The sequence below is a fragment of the Tachyglossus aculeatus genome, chromosome 4 (genome assembly GCF_015852505.1).
Source record: "Tachyglossus aculeatus isolate mTacAcu1 chromosome 4, mTacAcu1.pri, whole genome shotgun sequence".
NCBI lineage: Eukaryota > Metazoa > Chordata > Mammalia > Monotremata > Tachyglossidae > Tachyglossus > Tachyglossus aculeatus.
This window is the reverse complement of record NC_052069.1, coordinates 74,720,856-74,740,485: the sequence shown is the minus strand read 5'-3', so window position 1 is coordinate 74,740,485 and position 19,630 is coordinate 74,720,856. Positions and strand designations below refer to the sequence as shown.

The 19,630-nt window shown below is 41.8% G+C and overlaps 1 protein-coding gene and 1 non-coding gene across 9 annotated transcripts in view; both read right to left on the bottom strand.

The window, feature by feature from the left end:
* Window positions 1–3,477, bottom strand: part of SYBU (syntabulin) — a 105,982-nt gene extending 102,505 nt beyond the window's left edge. For all 8 annotated transcript variants that reach the window (XM_038745313.1, XM_038745316.1, XM_038745312.1 and 5 more), the window contains exon 1: window positions 3,233–3,477. The gene's annotated coding sequence lies outside the window, so the exon portion shown is untranslated. The remainder of the gene's footprint in view (window positions 1–3,232) is intronic.
* Window positions 3,478–5,358: 1,881 nt separating this feature from the next.
* LOC119927680 lies at window positions 5,359–5,496 on the bottom strand. The gene has a single exon (XR_005450660.1). It is a non-coding gene; the product is annotated as a small nucleolar RNA SNORA7 (small nucleolar RNA).
* Window positions 5,497–19,630: the final 14,134 nt, after the last annotated feature.

Sequence of the window (19,630 nt, the reverse complement as noted above, 5' to 3'; positions counted from 1 at the left end):
TAAATATAATTGAATATATTTGTTCTCCTGTGCTTTTCCAAGAACACAGATATATTAAGGAGTGCTTAGTACAGTGCTTTGCATTCAATAAGTTGCTCAATAAATGCAACTAAATGAAAGGAGAGACTCCTTATTTTGGAAACCACATCCATTTTAACCACATTCCCTCTAGACTGTAAGCTCTTTGTGGGTAGGGAACATGTCTACCAACTCTGTTAGATTGTACAAGAATTTAGTACAGTGCTCTGCATACAGTCAGCACCTCAATAAATATGATTGGTTTACTGATTTTTAAGGGATCCATCCCCTTTCAATTCACAAGATGACTCTTGTACGGCAAATGACTGTTACTTCCTGTGACCAGTCCAAATGATCTGAAAATGTTATATTTTTGCTCATAATCAGGTGGTCAGAAACATGATATCAAGCTTTCCATAAAAGTAATTTTCAAAACTTATATCATTTTGAAACTTCAACAATTTCATTTTCTGTCCAGTTGTGTCCGCTCCAGGGACATAATTATGAACAATGAGTTTTCTTAGCTCTAAAACAAACAACACAGCAGCTCTCCCTGACTACCTTCTCATTCTGGGTTGTGGCTCCATCAGCACATTGCTTAAAGAAAAAGATTCTGGAGTGCATATTTTATGTTTCTTATTCATAATTCATATCATTAGAGGCAAAGGGAATATAGCATTCTCTCTGATGTGTCCTCAGAGAAGAAAACTCAGTCTAAGCCACATGAGTTCTGTTCAGCAAGGAATACTAAGAGGAAGCCACATGTAGCTGATGTATGTACTCCTCAATATGAAGAAAAGTGACATCACCATTTAAAATCAATAAGATTACATCATTTCTCCCACGGGTGACTGGTGCCACTGCAGTTCAGTTCTGGTATATGCAAAATTACAAATTAATATGCTGGTGCTTTGTCCTGAGTTATAATTCAAGGGGGTTGAAGCTATTTTTATAAGTTCTCTGAATTTTATGAACATTTTCTTGGAAATGCAGATTGAAAACATTTAAAAGTCAAGTTATGAGATTTTATGCTTGAAACTGAATTCATGCTTTTCTAAAGGCTGAACATGTCCTTGCTTGATTTAAGCCTGGAGTCTCAAAACTCCCTGAAAATATCCAAGGGAACTTCTTCGCTGTGAAGATTTTACTAAGGGGAAATAATAAAATGAAACAAAGTTGATTTAAATTAATTTAAATAGAAAACTTTATTATTTAGCAGATGTTTTTCAAAGCCATGCCTACTCAGGCAAAATGGAGAACTGAGCAACTGTCTGTGAATTTGAGGCTGTAACCACTTTCTTTCTAGAAACTTAAGGCTGAAATTCCTACTTTTCCTCGGTATCCCCACCTGAATTATCCAGCTAATTGGGTCAAATAGCTACTTCCTTTTGACTTTTATTACTATTTTCAGTGACAAAAGAGAAACTAAACAAAGAGAAAACCTCAATCAATCAATTTTTCAATGGTATTTATTGAGGACTTAACATATGCAGAGCACTGTACTAAGTGCTTTGCACTTAACCAACCAACCCAATTTCATTTTGGTATGACTTATTCTTACCTGCATTTTTCTCTTATAAGTATATAGTGCTCCAGGAAAACCACGTATTAGCCTTATTATGTGTAGTTCAAATTAGACAAGAGCTTTTATAGGTTCTACCTGCACTAACCCAAATTTTATAAATGAAGGCTCAACCTGAAAATCATTAAATATTAAATATTATTTTTTTAAAAAATATTAAATTTTTCCTAGTATTTTAAGCTCAGAATGGATCTATTTGAAGTCATGAATTCATCCCAATTTTGTCTCATTAAACAAGTTGATTTACCACATTTGTGCAATGATTTGTCAGTGCATTCAGTTTTGCCGGAACATATGTTTTCCCTAGGTTTTGGCTAGTGTTGTGGGAGACAAAAATAATCAAGTTGGACACAGTCCCTGTCCTACATTGGACTCCGATTCTTAGGGGGAGGGAGAACATATATTTAATTTCCATTTTAAAGATGAGGAAACTGAGGGACAGAGAAGCTATGTGACCTGCTCAAGTCACACAGCCAGCTGATTATGGCCAATAGTGATGATGCTTCTGATGGTGATATAGTCTAAGAAAAGAGTACACAAGGATTTGATATATGACATTTAGGGCATGGGAAAATACATCTTCGCCCTGATTTTTTCTTGGCATAGTTTAATCCTACCACATCTTGATCCCTCTTTCACTCCCCAAACAATCCCTCTCTTCTCTGTGTTTAAATAAACAAACGTAAGCAGCACAAGGGATAAGTGAAGATTAGGTTGAGAGACACCCTTGATTGTATCAGTGGGAGTGAGCATAGAAAGAAAGCTGGTCATAGTGTGGTTGTGAAGATTCTGCCCTGCGTCATCTTTCTGTTTCAAAGGAGAACGTATTAGTGTGAGCCTGCATGGAGAGAACAATTTTAAGGAAAGGAGCAGGACAAATACTCAGAACCACTTAGTATCCTCTTGGGACTAATGGGGAGGCTGGAGCCTTCAGAAGAGCAATCAAGGAACTCTGCCAACCAACAATGAGTTTGCAGTGCATTTGTTAGGAATTCAGCTTTCCAGCAAAGTCCTTCAACTCCAAGGCAAACTAGGCTACTAAATTAACCTATTGATAACAATTTCCTCGGCAACGATTGACCAGTATGTAGTTCTGGTTTTCATGACCTCATATGCTAAACATTTTACTCTTAATACCTAATAAGGTTTCTTACCAGAATAATATTTTAAAGATCCATAAAGCAATCCATTACTTAAAAAAAATTACTCAAACATCAATTCCAAAGTGTCTTGTTCCCTTTAGACAAATACCAATAATGCCAAGTTGTAGTCAGGGTTAGGTTTTACTGAAAAATCTAAGCATAAATATTATGGAATGAAAGTACTATCAAGCCAGCAAGCCTTGACATAATTGTCCTCCGCTGCATTAAGCATTTTTCTCTGCAATAATATATGCATTGAGTAACAATGAAATAGTGTTGTAGCTCTCTTTTTTTTACAATAGATTAGTCCTGTCTTTATAATTTAGATAAATTAAGCAAATACTTAGTTTTTAAAAATATTGCTCATGAGATGAACTAATTAAAAAAAATCCTATCCACAGTATTTTCCCTAAGTGTCTTAGATTTAATTCTTGGATTCAGAATAACACTAGAAGGAATTGGCATACCTCAGCAGCAAAAAGAAACTTACCTAATGCAGGGGCAGAGATCACCAGATAATGCTGTCTCAGACCAATAGGCTGCCGAGAAAGGCTCCTCTGTTTGTGGACCCAAGGGATGAGCAATTAATGTAAATGAATTTGGGTGTAAAATTGTTGCATTTGTCCTCTAAGATGAAATCATCAAAATCTGCACTGACTTCTGTGCTGCTGAATCCGTCCTTTGTTCTAAGCAGAATGCTAAAATTGGAGTTTTCCTCCCTGCTCCTTCTTGCTCACGGAACACTGATGCATTCTGACAAACAGCTTCTAGCCAAATATCCAGATTCGGGGGGAGGGGTGTGTGGAAATAAACACAAGTTCACCTCCCTCCTTAAGACTGACCACTCAAATGAGCCAGAAGCAGAAATATGTGAATCTCAAAGAGGGGAAATCTATAGCCCTATTAATGTTAATGGAACTGTATGGAAACTCATTTGTAAAATATATTCTGAAGTAATTCTTCTTTCTTCCTTCCTTTCTATGCTCATTTCCATTAATATAGTCAAGGATCTGTCTTGACTTAGCACTCTCTTGTGCTAAGAACATTTGTTTATTTGAACATAGAGTAGAGAGGGAGTCTTTGGGGCATAAAAAGTTGATGGAGGTTTGGTGGGATGAAACGCTGCCAAGAAAAAATCAGGGCAAAGATTTATTTATTTTCAAATACCCTAAGTGTCATCTATCAAATCCTAGTGTATTCTTTTTCTCAAAGTGGTAGCAGTACCATCATTCGTATCATTTACAATTCTAATTAATGGCTACAGCCTTAGAGAATACTATGAGCTCAACTGTCCTTCTGCCAGGAAGGCATTCCCTAAACTCCATGGAAATCAGCACCCTCTTCAACTCTCCTCACAGCTAGATAACTCTTCAATTCTCTGAAGTCAGAGGTCTTGGCAGGCAGTGACTTAGGTTTCTAGGGTAAAGCATCTTGCATGGTCCAGCAAACTGTTGGATAAAGCTGCATGGCCTAGTGGATAGATCACAGGCTTGGGAGTCAGAAGGACCTGGGTTCTAATCCTGGCTCCAGCACTTGTCTGCTGTGACCTTGGACAAGTTACTTCACTTTTCTGTGCCTCAGTTCCCTCACCAGTAAAATGAGGATTAAGACTGCAAGCCCCATGAGGAACATGGACTGTTTCCAACCTAATTAGCTTTTATCAACCCCAGTGCTTAGTAGAGTGCCTAGCACATAGTGTTTAACAAATAACATAGAACAAACACACAAAAAACCGGAGTCCAGCCTAATCCCATTGGCCCCAGCCTCAGATAGCACTTGGTTTTCTTGGCCGCTTACTGAATTGACTCCCTGATTTATCCTCAACTGGACTCTTTATAAGTGGAAGCCAAACTGGAAATTGGGTCACGTTCCCTCTGCATGTGCTACGTCATACAATAGATGACATTGCCCCTGAGATTTCTGGAAATTATTGTCCCAGAATACCAGGAGAAATTTGTTCACATGTAGAGCTTTCAGACATATGTATGCACCCTCTAAAATCCAAGTTCCTTGTGGGCAGGGAACATGTCTACCACTCTGTTGTATTCTCCCAATTGCTTAGGGCAGTCCTCTGGACATAGTAAGCACTCGATAAATACCTTTAATCGACTGATTAGCCGATGCCCTAGCTTATATTCTATTCCCCTTGACCTGAGATTTCTAAAATCATATGGGAGTGGGGGAAACTTAGGGATGTTGGGGGACTTTCTAACTCGCTCAAACCTGACAAGATTTAGCTTGGTATTGGCCAATGCCAGGCTTCAAAAGTTATTCAAGGAACAGATGTACTGGGGACAGAAGGACTTTAACTGCACCCTGGAATAATTCAGTAGCATATACTCTCTATTCCACCTTCTTTATCTTCCTTATTTCCAAATGGCTTAATGCAGGTCTTGTCTTATGCCACCTAGTCATCTCTGACCCATAGCAACACCATGGACACATCTCTCCCAGAATGCCCCATCTCCATCTACAATCGTTCTGGTAATGGATCCATAGAGTTTTCTTGGTAAAAATACAGAAGTGGTTTACCATTACCTCCTTCTGCACAGTCAACTTGAGTCTCTGCCCTCAACTCTCTCCCATGCTGCTGCTGCCCAGCACAGGTGAGTTTTGACTTGTAGCAGATTGCCTTCCACTCACTAGCCACTGCCCAAGCTAGGAATGGAATGGGTATGCCTCTGCTTGACTCTCTCTCCCATAGTCGAGACTGGTAAAGTACTGGAAACTCTCCAGATGTGACCCTGAGAGGAGATGCAGGTCTTATATCCCCCTGAAACTGGTGAGAAGAGTCAGGCTCACTGAATAGAATGGCAGAGTCCTTTCCTCGAGGTAGAGGTGGAAATTAATTATAATATTTTCTCTTTTTTTGACAACATTTAAACACTTTACTTTTTGTGTGGTAGAGCCTTTATTTCAAGTTTGGAAAGGTGAAAAAAGTATCTACCTGTCCCAGGCTATGGGTAGAGAGGTTACCTCTCACTTCTAATTTTATTTCTCCAAAGCTTGGCTTCCCTCTCCACAAACCTCTCATTCTAAAACTCAATCAATCATTCAATGATATTTATTGAGCATTTATTGTGTGCGGAGCATTCATTCATTCAATCATATTTAAGTGCTTGCTGTGTGCAGAGCACTGTACTAAGCACTTGGAAAGTACACTTCGGCAACAGAGCACTGTACTTGGGAGAATACAACAGAGTTAGTAGACATGATCCCTACCCTCAAAGAGCTTACAATTTAGCAGAGTTGTAAAATAATAAAAAAAGAATGCAACACAAAATAAAGAGTGTGGAAGAGATTATATAGGACACAAAGTGGCCTGGATGAGAACAGTGGAAGAAAGCATCCAGTGACCGCTCCCCCTTTCCCCCTGCACCACATATTTAGCAACATCATCAAAGGTATATATTGAATATACCCTGAAGCTAACAGGCTGTGATGCAGCAGCTGGTCCTATCATAAGAGAATTTCCCTTAGGTGGTAGAAGGTGGAGAAGAGAAAAAGTCTTCAGATTAGCTCATCAATTCTCATCATTTTGCTATACATCAGGTAGAGGTTACTCAGGTTTAGTGCCAAAACTGAAGCTAGAATTCAGGTTTTTTTTGATTCCCCAAACCAGCACTCGCTACAAATACCACAAAATCCCTTTAATGCTATTTTGTTGTGAAAGTGGTTTACTTTTAAAATATATATTGCTTATAGGATAGTGTTGTAGACTCAATTGTTCATTCAATTATTTATTCCAATTGCTCTATTTATCAGTAGTTTGACTGCCTCCCCTGTTGGAAGGTAAAATCCTCGGAGTAGAAGATGTGTTCTTGCTTATGATGTACATTTCCAAACACTTAGCAGTGCAATGCTCTGAGTGGATGCTTAATAAATATCACTACTATTAGGGTATTTATCTTCCTCCATTTCCATCCATCTCATTCTATATTATTCAACTTCATTGTTCCCTCCCCTTAGAGGAAGAATGAAGCCTGCACTTTTCCTGTCTTAGCTCTCCCTTCTGCATTGCCTCTGTAGTTGGGTATGTTCTCCTTTAAGGACTTTGATATTCACCGCTCTCTCAGTTCCCACAGCACTTATGTACATATATACATCTGTATTTTTTAACGTCTGTCTCCCGTTCTAGGCTGTAAGCTTCTTGTAAAAAGGGAACGTGTCTACCAACTCTGTTGTACTCTCCCAAGCACTTAGTATGGTGTTCTGCACACAATACACTTACAATACCACTGATTGAATGATTGGCTGATAAAATATTCTTCTGAGACTGAACAAACTCCCTTCACCACTCTCCATCATTGCCCACATGAGCCAGGTTCTGCCTGGTTCTATGAAGGACTCATCGAACCAGCCTAACAGCACCCTAAAAGTGTAATATGGGAAGTCACCCCATAGATACAGATCACCTTCAGAATAATGAAATCAATCAATTGTATTCATTGAGCACCTTAATGTGTGCAGAACATTGTTCTGAGCACTTGGAAGAGTACAATTTACTTGTTCTGATGTGTATGGCTATAATTCCAATTATTTTTATTGATGCTATTGATACCTCTTTACTTGTTTTGATGTCTGTCTCCTCCCTTCTAGACTGTGAGGCTGTTGAGGGCAGGGATTGCCTCTGTTTGTTGCTGAATTGTACTTCCCAAGTGCTTAGTACAGTGCTCTGCACACAGTAAGCACTCAATAAATCCTATTGAATGAATGAATGAATACAACAAAGTTGGAAGACTTGTTCCCTGCCTACATGGAGCTTACAGTCTAAAACTGACTAAAATCTTTCAGAAGTGTTAGATTGAAGTTATTTTCTCTTACTTACCCTTTGTCATGATACTTCATTCATCCCATCATGTAATGGAAGAGCTTGGTTAAACAACTGCTTCAAACATGTAGCTAACATTTTCAGGGTGATCTAGATGGCATTTGTTTACTGATTTCATTTTAAAGTAGCTTGTTTCTGGAGTACAAGCAGCAAATAAAATAGTCCAACACTGTTATATGCTTATATCAGTCATCTTCTTGCAAGAAATATGCTTATCATTTATCTTGTTAAAGGGGAAAGGATGGTTTTCTAGTGACCGGCATCATTTTTCAGCACCATGGATAGAGTAAGCAAACATCCAAATTTGATAAAACACATTTTTTAATGATATTTGTTAAATGCTAACTATGCATCAAGCACTATTCTAAGCACTGGGGTAGATACAAGTTAATCAGGTGGGACATAATCCCTATTCCATATGGGGCTTACAGTCTAACTAGAAGGGAGAATAGGAATTTCATCCCTATTTTACAGTTGAGGAAACTGGGGCACAGAGAAGTTAAGTGACATACCCAAGGACATACAGCAATGAAGTTGCAGAGTTTGGGAATAAAACCCAGGTCCTTTGATTCTAAGGCCCATGTTTTCTACCAGGCTACACTTCTTCTCAATTTGGTTAAATCAATCAATGAATCAATCAATCAATGGTATTTATTGAATCCTTACTGTGAGCAGAGAACTGTTCTAAGTACTTGGGAGAGGACAGTACAACAGAGTTGATGGACACATTCCCTGTCTACAAGGAACTTACAGTCTACAGGGAGAGACAGACATTAAAGTATGGATATGTACATAAATGTTGCGGGGCTCAGGGTGGTGTAAATATCAAGTGCTTTTTAAAGGGTAATAAATAATAATAATAATGCTATTAAGTGCTTACTATGCGCCAAGCACTGTTCTAAACACTCGTGTCCCCTGTGGGGTTCACAATCTTAACCCCCATTTTACATAATGAAGTAACTGAGGCACAAAGAAGGTAAGTGGATTGCCCAAGGTCACACAGAAAACAAATTCCAGAGCCAGGATTAGAACCCATGACTTCTGACTCCCAACCCATGCTCTTTCCATTAGCCACGCCACTTCTCCACAGCGTGGAACAGATCTTCTCTTGGTACAGATCCAAGTTCATAGGTGTTTCAGAGGAGAGACTGAGTAGAACAAATGAGGGCTTAGTTGGGGAAGGCTTATTGGAAGAGGTGTGATTTTAATAAGACTTTGAACATGGGAAGAATGATGGTCTACTGTATATGAAGGGGAGGGTGCTCCGGTAGGGAATCGGCAAGGTAAGGTAGGAGGGGGCAAGGTTACTGGTAAGGAGTTTGTGCTTGATGTAGAGGTGGGAAGATGTGTGTGTGTATACATGAATATATGTGTATATAATCCTCTCTGAATCAGTTTTCACCTCCTGGATATAATAATAATAATAATAATTACGGTATTACTATGTGCCGAGCACTGTTCTAAGTGTTGGGGTAGATACAAAATAATGAGGTTGTCCCACGTGAGGCTCACAGTCTTAATCCCCGTTTTACAGATGAGGTAACTGAGGGACAGAGAAGTTAAGTGGCTTTCCCAAGGTCACACCACAGACAAGTGGCAGAGTCAGGATTAGAACCCACATCCTCTGACTCTCAAGCCCAGGCTCTTTCCACTGAGCCTCGCTGCTTCTCCTGACTGGTAACCACCTCTACTTATCACCTGTCTTGTCTCTAATGAGAGCACTCACCTTTCCCCTCTGCCCCTGCACCAATATTTTCCATGGATGCTTAAAGGAAACCAGAGATGTTTAGATATTAATCTTTGTGTCATAAAATTTATTTGGAATCAGTATGATTCTGCAGACCAGTCCAATATTTTGAGTGGATCTTATTGCATTTTTATCCTGTCATGTCATCACGATTTTTAGCACTCATTTGTGAGCCAAGCGCTCAGGGCCACCAGAACGGGAAGAAGGGGTCACCACAGAAGAAATGCAATGGTCTGTGGTTGAGTCATTCTGCCATAGCAAAAATCCATCAGTCAATTCATCAATTATATTGAGTGCTTACTTTGTGCAGAGCATTTTTCTAAGTGTTTTTGAGAATGCAATGTAACAGGGTTGTTAGCCACATACCCTGCTCACAAGCAGCTTACAGTCTAGAGGGGGTGAAAAACATTAACATAAATAAATTATGGCTGTGTATGTAAGTGCTGTGGGCTTGAGGGTAGGGTGAATAAAGGGTGGACATCCAAATGCAAGGGAGACACAGAAGGGAGTGGAAATAATGAGGAAATGAGGGCATAGTCACAGAAGGCTGAAGATATGTTGCTAATAATAAGACTTTATTATAAGAAGCAGCAGCGTGGCCTAGTGAATAGCACATGGGCCTGTGAATCAGAAGGACATGGGTTCTAATTCTGACTCTGCCACTTGTCTGTTGTGAGACTGTGGACAAGTCACTTCAGTTCTCTGTGCCTCAGTTACCCCATCTTTAAAATGGGGATTAAGACTGTGAGTCCCATGGGGGACAGGGACTGTGTTCAACCTGATTAGCTTGTATCAACCCCAGTGCTTAGTACAATGCTTGACACATAGTAAGCATTTAACAAATACCATCATTATTATTGATGCCTGTCTACTTGTTTTGTTTTGTTGTCTTTATCCCCCTTCTGGACTGTGAGCCCACTGTGGGGGAGGGATTGTCTTCTTCTGTTGCTGAATTGTACTTTCCAAGCTCTTAGTACAGTACCCTGCACACAGTAAGTGCTCAATACAATTGATTGATTATTATTATTAAGGCTTTGAAGGTGAGGAGAGTGATTGTTTGTTAGATATGAAGAGGAGGGGTGCTCCAGGCCAGAGGCAGGATGTGGGTGAGTGTTTGGGAAGGAGATAGATGAGATCGAGGAACAGTGAGTAGGTTGGCACTAGAGGAGCAAAGTGACTGTTAATAATTATGGTACTTCTTAAGTGCTTACTATGTACCAAGCCACGTGACTTGCCCAAGGCCACACAGCAGACGTATGGCAGAGCTGAGATTAGAACCCATGTCCTTCTGAATCCCAGGCCCTTACTCTATCTACTAAGCCACACTGTTTTCTGGATGTGGTAGGAAATAAGTGAGATAATAAAAGAAGAGGGAGGTGATTGATTACTTTAAAGCTAATAGTAAGGAGTTGCAGTTTGATGAGGAGGGGGTTGGGTAACCATTGGAGGTTCTTGAGGAGTGAGGAAACATGGACTGAACGGTTCTGTTGAAAAATGATCCCAGCAGTGGAATGAAGTTTGGACTGGAGAGGGGAGGGACAAGAGGGAGGGAGGTAAGCAAGGAGGCTGCTGGAGTAATCAAGGCAGGATAGGATAAGTGATTGAATTAACTTGGTGGCAGTTGTGATGGAGAGGAACAGGTAGATTTTAGTGATGTTGTTAAGATTGAACCACCAGGATTTCATGACAGATTGAATATGTGGATTGAATGAGAGACGAGTTGAGGATAATGACAAGTTAGGATGTTGGTTCTGTCTACAGTGACAAGAAAGTCAGATGAAGGACTGGGTTTGGGTGAGAAGATAAGAAGTTTTCTTTTGGACATATTAAGTTTGAGGCGTCAGTGGGACATCCAAGTAGAGATGTCCTGAAGGCTGGAGAGAGATCAGGGCTGGTGATTTGGAAATCATCTGCATGGAGAGGGTAGTTGAATCATGGGAATGAATGAGTTCTCCCAGCTGGTGGGTGAAGATGGAGAATAGATGGGGACCCAAAACTGAACCTTGAGGGACTCCCACAGTGAGGGGATGGGAGTCAGTGGAGAAGCCCATGAAAAAGACTGAGAATGAGTGGCCAGAAAAATAGTAGGAGAACCAGGAGAGGACAGCATCAGTGAAGCCAAGATTAGATAATGTTTTCAGAAGGGGTTGATTGCCAGTATTGAAGGCAGCTGAGAGGCCGAGAAGGATTAGGATGGAGTAGGGGTTGTTGGATTTAGCAAGAAGGTGATCATTGGTGACCTTTGTGAGGGCAGTTTCTTTCCTTGGAGGGGAAATAGCTCAGGGAGGAGACTAGGACACAGGGAGAGAGAGAAAGAGAGAGAGGGGTGGGGGCCGTGGGGCAGGTCCTTCTCAGAACCAAAAGAAGATCACAGCTGAAAGCGATGAAGGATCATCTCCGGCCCCTTTCCTGTGTCTCTTTTTCGAATGTGCTAATTTTTCTGCTCTCCCATAGCAACGAAATGCTTCTGTGAAAGAAATTTCAAGAACAAGATGCTGCCAGAAAACCAGTTCATGCTCAAGGGAGTTGCTGAGTACTCAGGTGCCATGAGACAACCTAATTGCAGTGCTCGGAGGGAAGAATGGGGCTGATTAGGGGAAATTGGACAGCTTCTGGCAAAGTTTATAATAAAGCAGAGGGAGTAGGTGGAAAACACAACAGAAATACACATTGTCATTACTGTTATTTTTAAAAAATAATCTACCATTTTAGGATCTATTTGAAGTCACCTTTAAAATGATGCATCTGTACACACTTGGTGGCAAAATCCTTGGAGATGCCAGTGGATCTATGCCAGAGTCTCATGGCAGCACAATTCTATTTTAAAATAAACTATTTCCCCACGTATATAAGACACAAAGACACTGCCCTAGATATAAAAACATGATCGGGGAGGAAAAAAAAGTCTTGAAATCCTGTTTAAATCTGTCTTCTTGAAAGTAAGTAAATACTTGGGAATGGGCTACATGTAAGCTTCTGGTGTTGCTTAGACACAAATAAGCAAAACCAATCTGGCAGAACTAGATTCCCTTGGAGGTACCTCACTGTAGTCGGACCATCACCATAGCAACAGAGCCCAGAAAAGGGAAGTCACTTAACAGTTCTCTTTCCACCTTATCCTCCAAACGTATTCTCTGACTCTTTACTGTACAAGGTGTAGAAAATCGAATGTCACACTTCTTGTGTAAAGGAACACAAACTATGGCAGGCTGATTTCAACAACTTCATTGTGGTGACATGGAATGCCCATCTCCAGAGTTTATGACTTGCCGCCTGTAGTGGGTTATTTTTGCAAGTCACCTTCCAGCTCCCCCTACGATTGTCTTCAGGTTTGAAACGATCCTTCAACACCAGCTTGGCTGAAAATTTGAGGATCTGTCCTGAAACAAACAAGACTCAGAAAAGGCTTCAAACAGTAATCAGTCAATCAATAGTATTTGAAGCAGCATGACTCAGTGGAAAGAGCATGGGCTTTGGAGTCAGAGGTCAGGGGTTCAAATCCCGGCTCTGCCAATTGTCAGCTGTGTGACTTTGGACAAGTCACTTAACTTCTCTGTGCCTCAGTTACCTCATCTGTAAAATGGGGATTAAGACTGTGAGCCCCCTGTGGGACAACCTGATCACCTTATAACCTCCCCAGCGCTTAGAACAGTGCTTTGCACATAGTAAGCGCTTTATAAATATCATCATCATTCATTTTTATTCAATCATTCAATCACACTTATTGAGTGCTTACTGTGTGCAGAGCACTGTACTAAGCACTTAGGAAGTACAAGTTGGCAACATATAGAGATGGTCCTTACCCACTAACGGGCTCACAGTCTAGTCATCATTATTATTATTATTTGGTGAGCTCTTCATGGGTGCAGAGCCCTGCTCTAAGCCCTTGAGAGGTAACGACAGTTAGTAGATATAATTCTGGCTCTGCCACTTGTCTGCTGTGTGACTTTGGGCAAGTCAGTTAACTTCTCTGTGCCTCAGTTCCCTCATCTATAAAATGGGGATTAAGACAGTGAGCCTCATGTAGAATGGAGACTGTGTCCAACCCGATTAGCTTGTATTTACCCCAGCACTTAGTGGGCAAGTCACTTCAGAGAAGTGGCGTGGCTCACTGGAAAGAGCACGGGCTTCGGAGTCAGAGGTCATGGGTTCTAATTCCGGCTCTGCCACTTATCAGCTGTGTGACTTTGGGCAAGTCACTTCACTTCTCTGGGCCTCAGTTACCTCATCTGTAAAACGGGGATTAAGACTGTAAGCCCCATGTGGGAAAACCTGATTACCTTGTATCTACCCCAGTGCTTAGAACAGTGCTCGGCACATAGTAAGCGCTTAACAAATACCATTATTATTATTATTACTTAGCACATAGTAAGTACTTAACAAATGCTATTAAAAAAATCTTTACCCTCAACAACCTTGCCTTCTAGGTGGGGAGAGCCAAATAAGCAGCTGAGACAATTGTCTCAGGGCCCGTATTGCAGGGAGGGGAATGTGATGCAGCAGGATGGCAGCAGTTAAAAGTTTAGGTGAGCTTTCCTGTCCGAGGCAGAGAACAGGGTGGGGAACTCAGTGGCTCTGGAGCAAGGAGAAGCCGTTCTGGGGTTCCCCAGTGGCAGAGGCAATATCATGATCTGTATAAAGTTGAAGAGTAGTGAAATGAAGGGGTTTGTAGTGAGTGGGGAAGGAAATCTTTTCCTGTCTCAGGGTGGCCACAGGCACATGGTGCCTCAGGTGGTCCCCACTTCAATCCATACTTTACGCCACTGCCCAGATTGTCTTTATCCAGAAACGCTCTGGGCATGTTACTCCCCTCCTCAAAAATCTCCAGTGGCTACCAATCAACCTGCGCATCAGGCAGAAACTCCTCACCCTGGGCTTCAAGGCTGTCCATCACCTCACCCCCTCCTACCTCACCTCCCTTCTCTCCTTCTACAGCCCGGCCTGCACCCTCCACTCCTCTGCCGCTAATCTCCTCACCGTGCCTCTTTCTCGCCTGTCCCGTCGTCGACCCCCGGCCCACGTCATCCCCCTGGCCTGGAATGCCCTCCCTCCCCACATCTGCCAAGCTAGCTCTCTTCCTCCCTTCAAGGCCCTACTGACAGCTCACCTCCTCCAAGAGGCCTTCCCAGACTGAGCCCCCTCCTTCCTCTCCCCCTCCTCACCCTCTCCACCCCCCCACCTTACCTCCTTCCCTTCCCCACAGCACCTGTATATATGTATATATGTTTGTACGTATTTATTACTCTATTTATTTTACTTGTACATATCTATTCTATTTATTTTATTTTGTTAATATGTTTTGTTTTGTTCTCTGTCTCCCCCTTCTAGACTATGAGCCCACTGTTGGGTAGGGACCGTCTCTATATGTTGCCAACTTGTACTTCCCAGCGCTTAGTGCAGTGCTCTGCATACGGTAAGGGCTCAATAAATAAATATGATTGATTGATTGATTGATTGGCCATAGGCTAATTTCTGAGGAACAGCCTGAGCCCAGCCTCAAACCCAGTGGGTCCAATGGGGCTCAACTACATTTCTGGGTTTGGAGGCCAACTGGTTCATGCACTTTTCTCCACTAATGGGCAGTAGCCTAGTGGCACCCTAACATGTCCCCAGGCCTGAGGGAGTTCCCATCAGGAGAGGTATTGGGCACCCTGGGCCATGTTAGCCCAGACAGCATGGCCTAGTGGATAGAGCATGGGCCTAGGGGTCAGAAGGACCTGGGTTCTAATCCTGCCTCTGCCACTTATCTTGCTATGTGACCTCGGGCAAGTCACTTCATATTCACTCACTTCTCTGTGCCTCAGTTCCCTTAACTGTTAAATGGGGATTAAGACTGTGAGCCCTATGTGGGACAGGGACTGTGTCCAACCCAATTATCTTGTTTCTACCCCAACGCTTGACACATAGTATATGCTTATATAATATTATCAATTGATAATTGAAGATCACAGCCAAAGTGATGATTCCAAGGAAGTTTTTATTATAATCATTGCTATTATTATTATTATCATCCTGTCCAAAGATTGGGCCAAATTCCAGGATCCTCAGCATGTGTGGGGCCTTAGCTCGAAAAGTGGAAAACACCCCTATTTGTGCCAATTTTCCTCTCAGGGAGTTGTCTTGACTCAGGGGAGAATGAGGAGGAAATGTTTCAGTAAACTGAAAACCAACCTTAAGGTGGAATTAAATTGGCAGGGAATTTTATTTGCTACACTTCTCCATTCTATGAACTTTCCTTATTCTTTGACTACACTCAAAATGTTCTGTGAAATGAAACTATCTGGAGCAGAAGGAAAGATTGACAGCAGATGTCCTCAATCTGCCACGTTTGAAAGAGATTTTGTACAACTTGAAATATAAAAAGCTTTGCCTGGTGGCTGTACTATAGTTAGTGAGGTATCTTATTATCAAAATATGTTGGGATGTAGATCCATGCAACTTCTACTTTTAGTAATGATTTCTTTTCACATGAAAATTCAAACCCAAGAATTGTGACTATCCTTCTTAATCTTGCCATATGTGCAGTATGTCTTAAAATGAAAAGATTTTAGACTTTTGGCTAATTTGGTGTTCTTGCCTCTATTTTCTAAGTGGCATAACATGAGCCTTCCTGCCCAGCTGCATGGATGAGATAAAGAGTTGATGATCTTTGAGGCTTAGCTTTTGATATTAATATTTACTGACAAGTTTTCTACATTATACAGCATCACTGACCTTATTAGGTCATTCGCATCTTTGAGTTCTATCCTTGCAGCCAAATAGGAAGACAGGAGGCTATCTTTTGCTAATATAAGATGTTAAATAAATTGCCGACTTCAGTAGGCACTGGAGCAAAAACCCATTGCCAAGCTAATTTTAAGACACTGCCCAAAATATTCCTTTCTTAATTCTGAGCATTTTGGAATTTCCCTGATGATGTTGCATCTATCTCAGGGCTTAGTACAGTGCTTGGCACATAGTAAGTGCTTAACAAATATCAAAATTATCATCATCATCATCATCCTTTTTCAGAGTAATGTTCCTAATTCTGTTCAAGAGGAATTCCACTACAGTGAAATTCATGGGGCATCAAAATGTGTTTTAATGGAATTATGTTATAATGATATTGATAAATCCATCGAACAGTGATTTTTACTGAGTATCTACCATGTTCAGATTACCATACTATGTATTTAGGAGATTGCATCAAAAGCAAAAGATAAAGTCTCTGCACTCAAGAGAATTTTAGTTCAATCATATTTATTGAGTGCTTATTGTCTGCAGATCACTGTACTAAGCACTGCTTGGGAGAGTATAGTATAGCAGTAGGTAGACACGTTCCCCGTCCACTGTGAGTTTATAACTTTCACAATCCATATGACATTATTTTACAAAATCTTTAATACAATTATCACAGAAATAAATTCAGCTAAATACTCATTTATGTCTGGATAAAGCTAAAACATTTTATGGAATCTGATGAAGGGATGAGCCCTGATTGAGAAGAAAAGATTTATATTTGCTCAGTATCCATCTGATCTCTGGGAGTGGGATGAGTCCCTGCCCTGTTCATAATCTGGACTACTGAGCAAATCTACATCTCTGCCCGTGCTCTCTCTCCCTCCCTCCAGGCTCGCATCTTCTCCTGCCTTCAGGACATCTCCATCTGTATGTCTGCCCACCACCTAAAACTCAACATGTCCAAGACTGAACTCCTTGTCTTCCCTCCCAAACCCTGCCCTCTCCCTGACTTTCCCATCACTGTTGACGGCACTATCATCCCTCCCGTCTCACAGGCCCGCAACCTTGGTGTCATCCTCGACTCCGCTCTCTCGTTCACCCCTCACATCCAAGCCATCACCAAAACCTGCCAATCTCACCTCTGCAACGTTGCCAAGATCCGCCCTTTCCTCTCCATCCAAACCGCTACCCTGCTCATTCAAGCTCTCATCCTAGCCCATCTGGATTACTGTATCAGCCTCCTCTCCTATCTCCCATCCTCCTGTCTCTCCCCACTTCAATCCATACATCACACTGCTGCCCAGATTGTCTTTGTCCAGAAACACTCTGGGCATGTTACTCCCCTCCTCAAAAATCTCCAGTGGCTACCAATCAACCTACGCATCAGGCAGAAACTCCTCACCCTGGGCTTCAAGGCTGTCCATCACCTCGCCCCCTCCTACCTCACCTCCCTTCTCTCCTACAGCCCAGCCCGCACCCTCCGCTCCTCTGCCACTAACCTCCTCCCTGGGCCTCGTTCTTGCCTGTCCTGCCGTCGACCCCCGGCCCACGTCATCCCCCTGGCCTGGAATGCCCTCCCTCCCCACATCCACCAACATAGCTCTCTTCCTCCCTTCAAGGCCCTACTGAGAGCTCACCTCCTCCAGGAGGCCTTCCCAGACTGAGCCCCCTCCTTCCTCTCCCCCTCCTCCCCCTCTCTGTTCCCCCCGCCTTACCTCCTTTCCTTCCCCACAGCACCTGTATATATGTTTGTACGTATTTATTACTCTATTTATTTTACTTGTACATATTCTATTTATTTTATTTTGTTAATATGTTTTATTTTGATCTCTGTCTCCCTCTTCTAGACTGTGAGCCCACTGTTGGGTAGGGACCGTCTCTATATGTTGCCAACTTATACTTCCCAAGCACTTAGTACAGTGCTCTGCACACAGTAAGTGCTCAATAAATATGATTGAATGAATGAATGAATGAATGAGTGAGATATTGAGGGGGATATATGAGAGCATTCTCTTTAAATTGGAATCTTGTCTTCACAGTAAGACCACTTCTCAAGCCTCCTCTGCTCCTTGGAGGCTGCAAGCATTGCCATTATTAAAGCAGCATGGTCTAAGGGATAAATCTCAGGCTTGGGAGTCAGAGGACCTGGTTTCTAATGTAGCTCTGCTACCTGCTTGCTGTGGAACCTTGGACAAGTCACTAAATGATGATGATGATGATGATGGCAGTTATTAAGCACTTACCATGTGCAAAGCACTGTTCTAAGCACTGGAACTTCTCCGTGCCTCATTTCTCCCTTGTCCTTACTTAGCCTATGATCCCCATATGGAACAGGGATTGTGTCCAACCTAATTAACTTGTTCCTACCTCAGCACTTAGAACACTGTTCGATACACAGTAGGCACTTAAACACCATGAGAAAAAAAAGGATAATTGAAGATCACAGCCAAAGTGAAAAGATTCCAAGGAAATTTTCATTATAAAGAAATAAAAGATGTATTATCATTATAGGCAATTAACCAAAATATGGAAAACATTTCTTGGAATGAGCTTTATGTTAGATGGCATTTCCATCATTTTTGAGGTTGGATGCCCCATCTCTAGCCTCAGCATCCTAAAGCCATCTATGACAATTTGTAGCTGAGGTAAGGGCTCACTGGGGGCTCCATCCTAGTGCACCCCAGGATTGTCACTACAATCTGCAGCTCTGAAATTCAGAAGCACTGTAAGGCATAGGAAGCCCTGGAGCTCATTTACAAAGCTGGGCTAAGGGCTGGCTGCTAAAGTTTCAAGGAATGCCAAGTGCCCGGGCCCCTGTTTCCAAAAAAGCAGATTCCACATTCATATAGTTCACAGACACACTATTGGTTATGAACAGATAATCAAGATTTTTTTTGTTAGGGTTTTAACAGCCATAGTATTTGGACAAGAATGTTAATTAAACTAGATGCCCTTATGTACATAGCTGTAATTTATTTTAATGTCTGTCTCCTCTCCAGACTATAAGTTCCTGGTAGGCAGGGAAAGTATTGAGCAACTCCGTGCCTTGTACTCTCCCAAGAGCTCAGTACAGTGTTCTGCACAAATACCATTGATTGATTGACAAACAAAGGCCTATTCTTGATCTGGTACTTGAGCCTATCTTAAAGCCACGGGGTATTATTATTATGATAATTTGTAAAGCACTTGAGATGTGTCAAGCATTGTTCTAAGTGTTGGTGTAGATATAAATTAACTAGGTCAGACCCAGACCTGTCCCACATGGGAAGTAGAGTCCAAGAAGGAGGGAGAAGAAGTATTAAATCCCCATTTTACAGTTGAAGAAACTGAGGCCCAGAAAAATTAACTGACTCACTCAAGGTTACGCAACAGGCAAATGACAGAGCCAGGATTAGATCCCAGGTCCTCTGACTCTCAGGCTTTTTCCACTAGGCCACCCTGCTTCCCATGACTACTATCTTCCCTTAGCAGGTCTTCTGTGACACCCTGCCCACTGGTCCTTTCTGGTCATTGTACACTCCTGACTTTCAATCAATCAATCGTATTTATTGATCGCTTACTGTGTGCAGAGCACTGTACTAAGCGCTTGG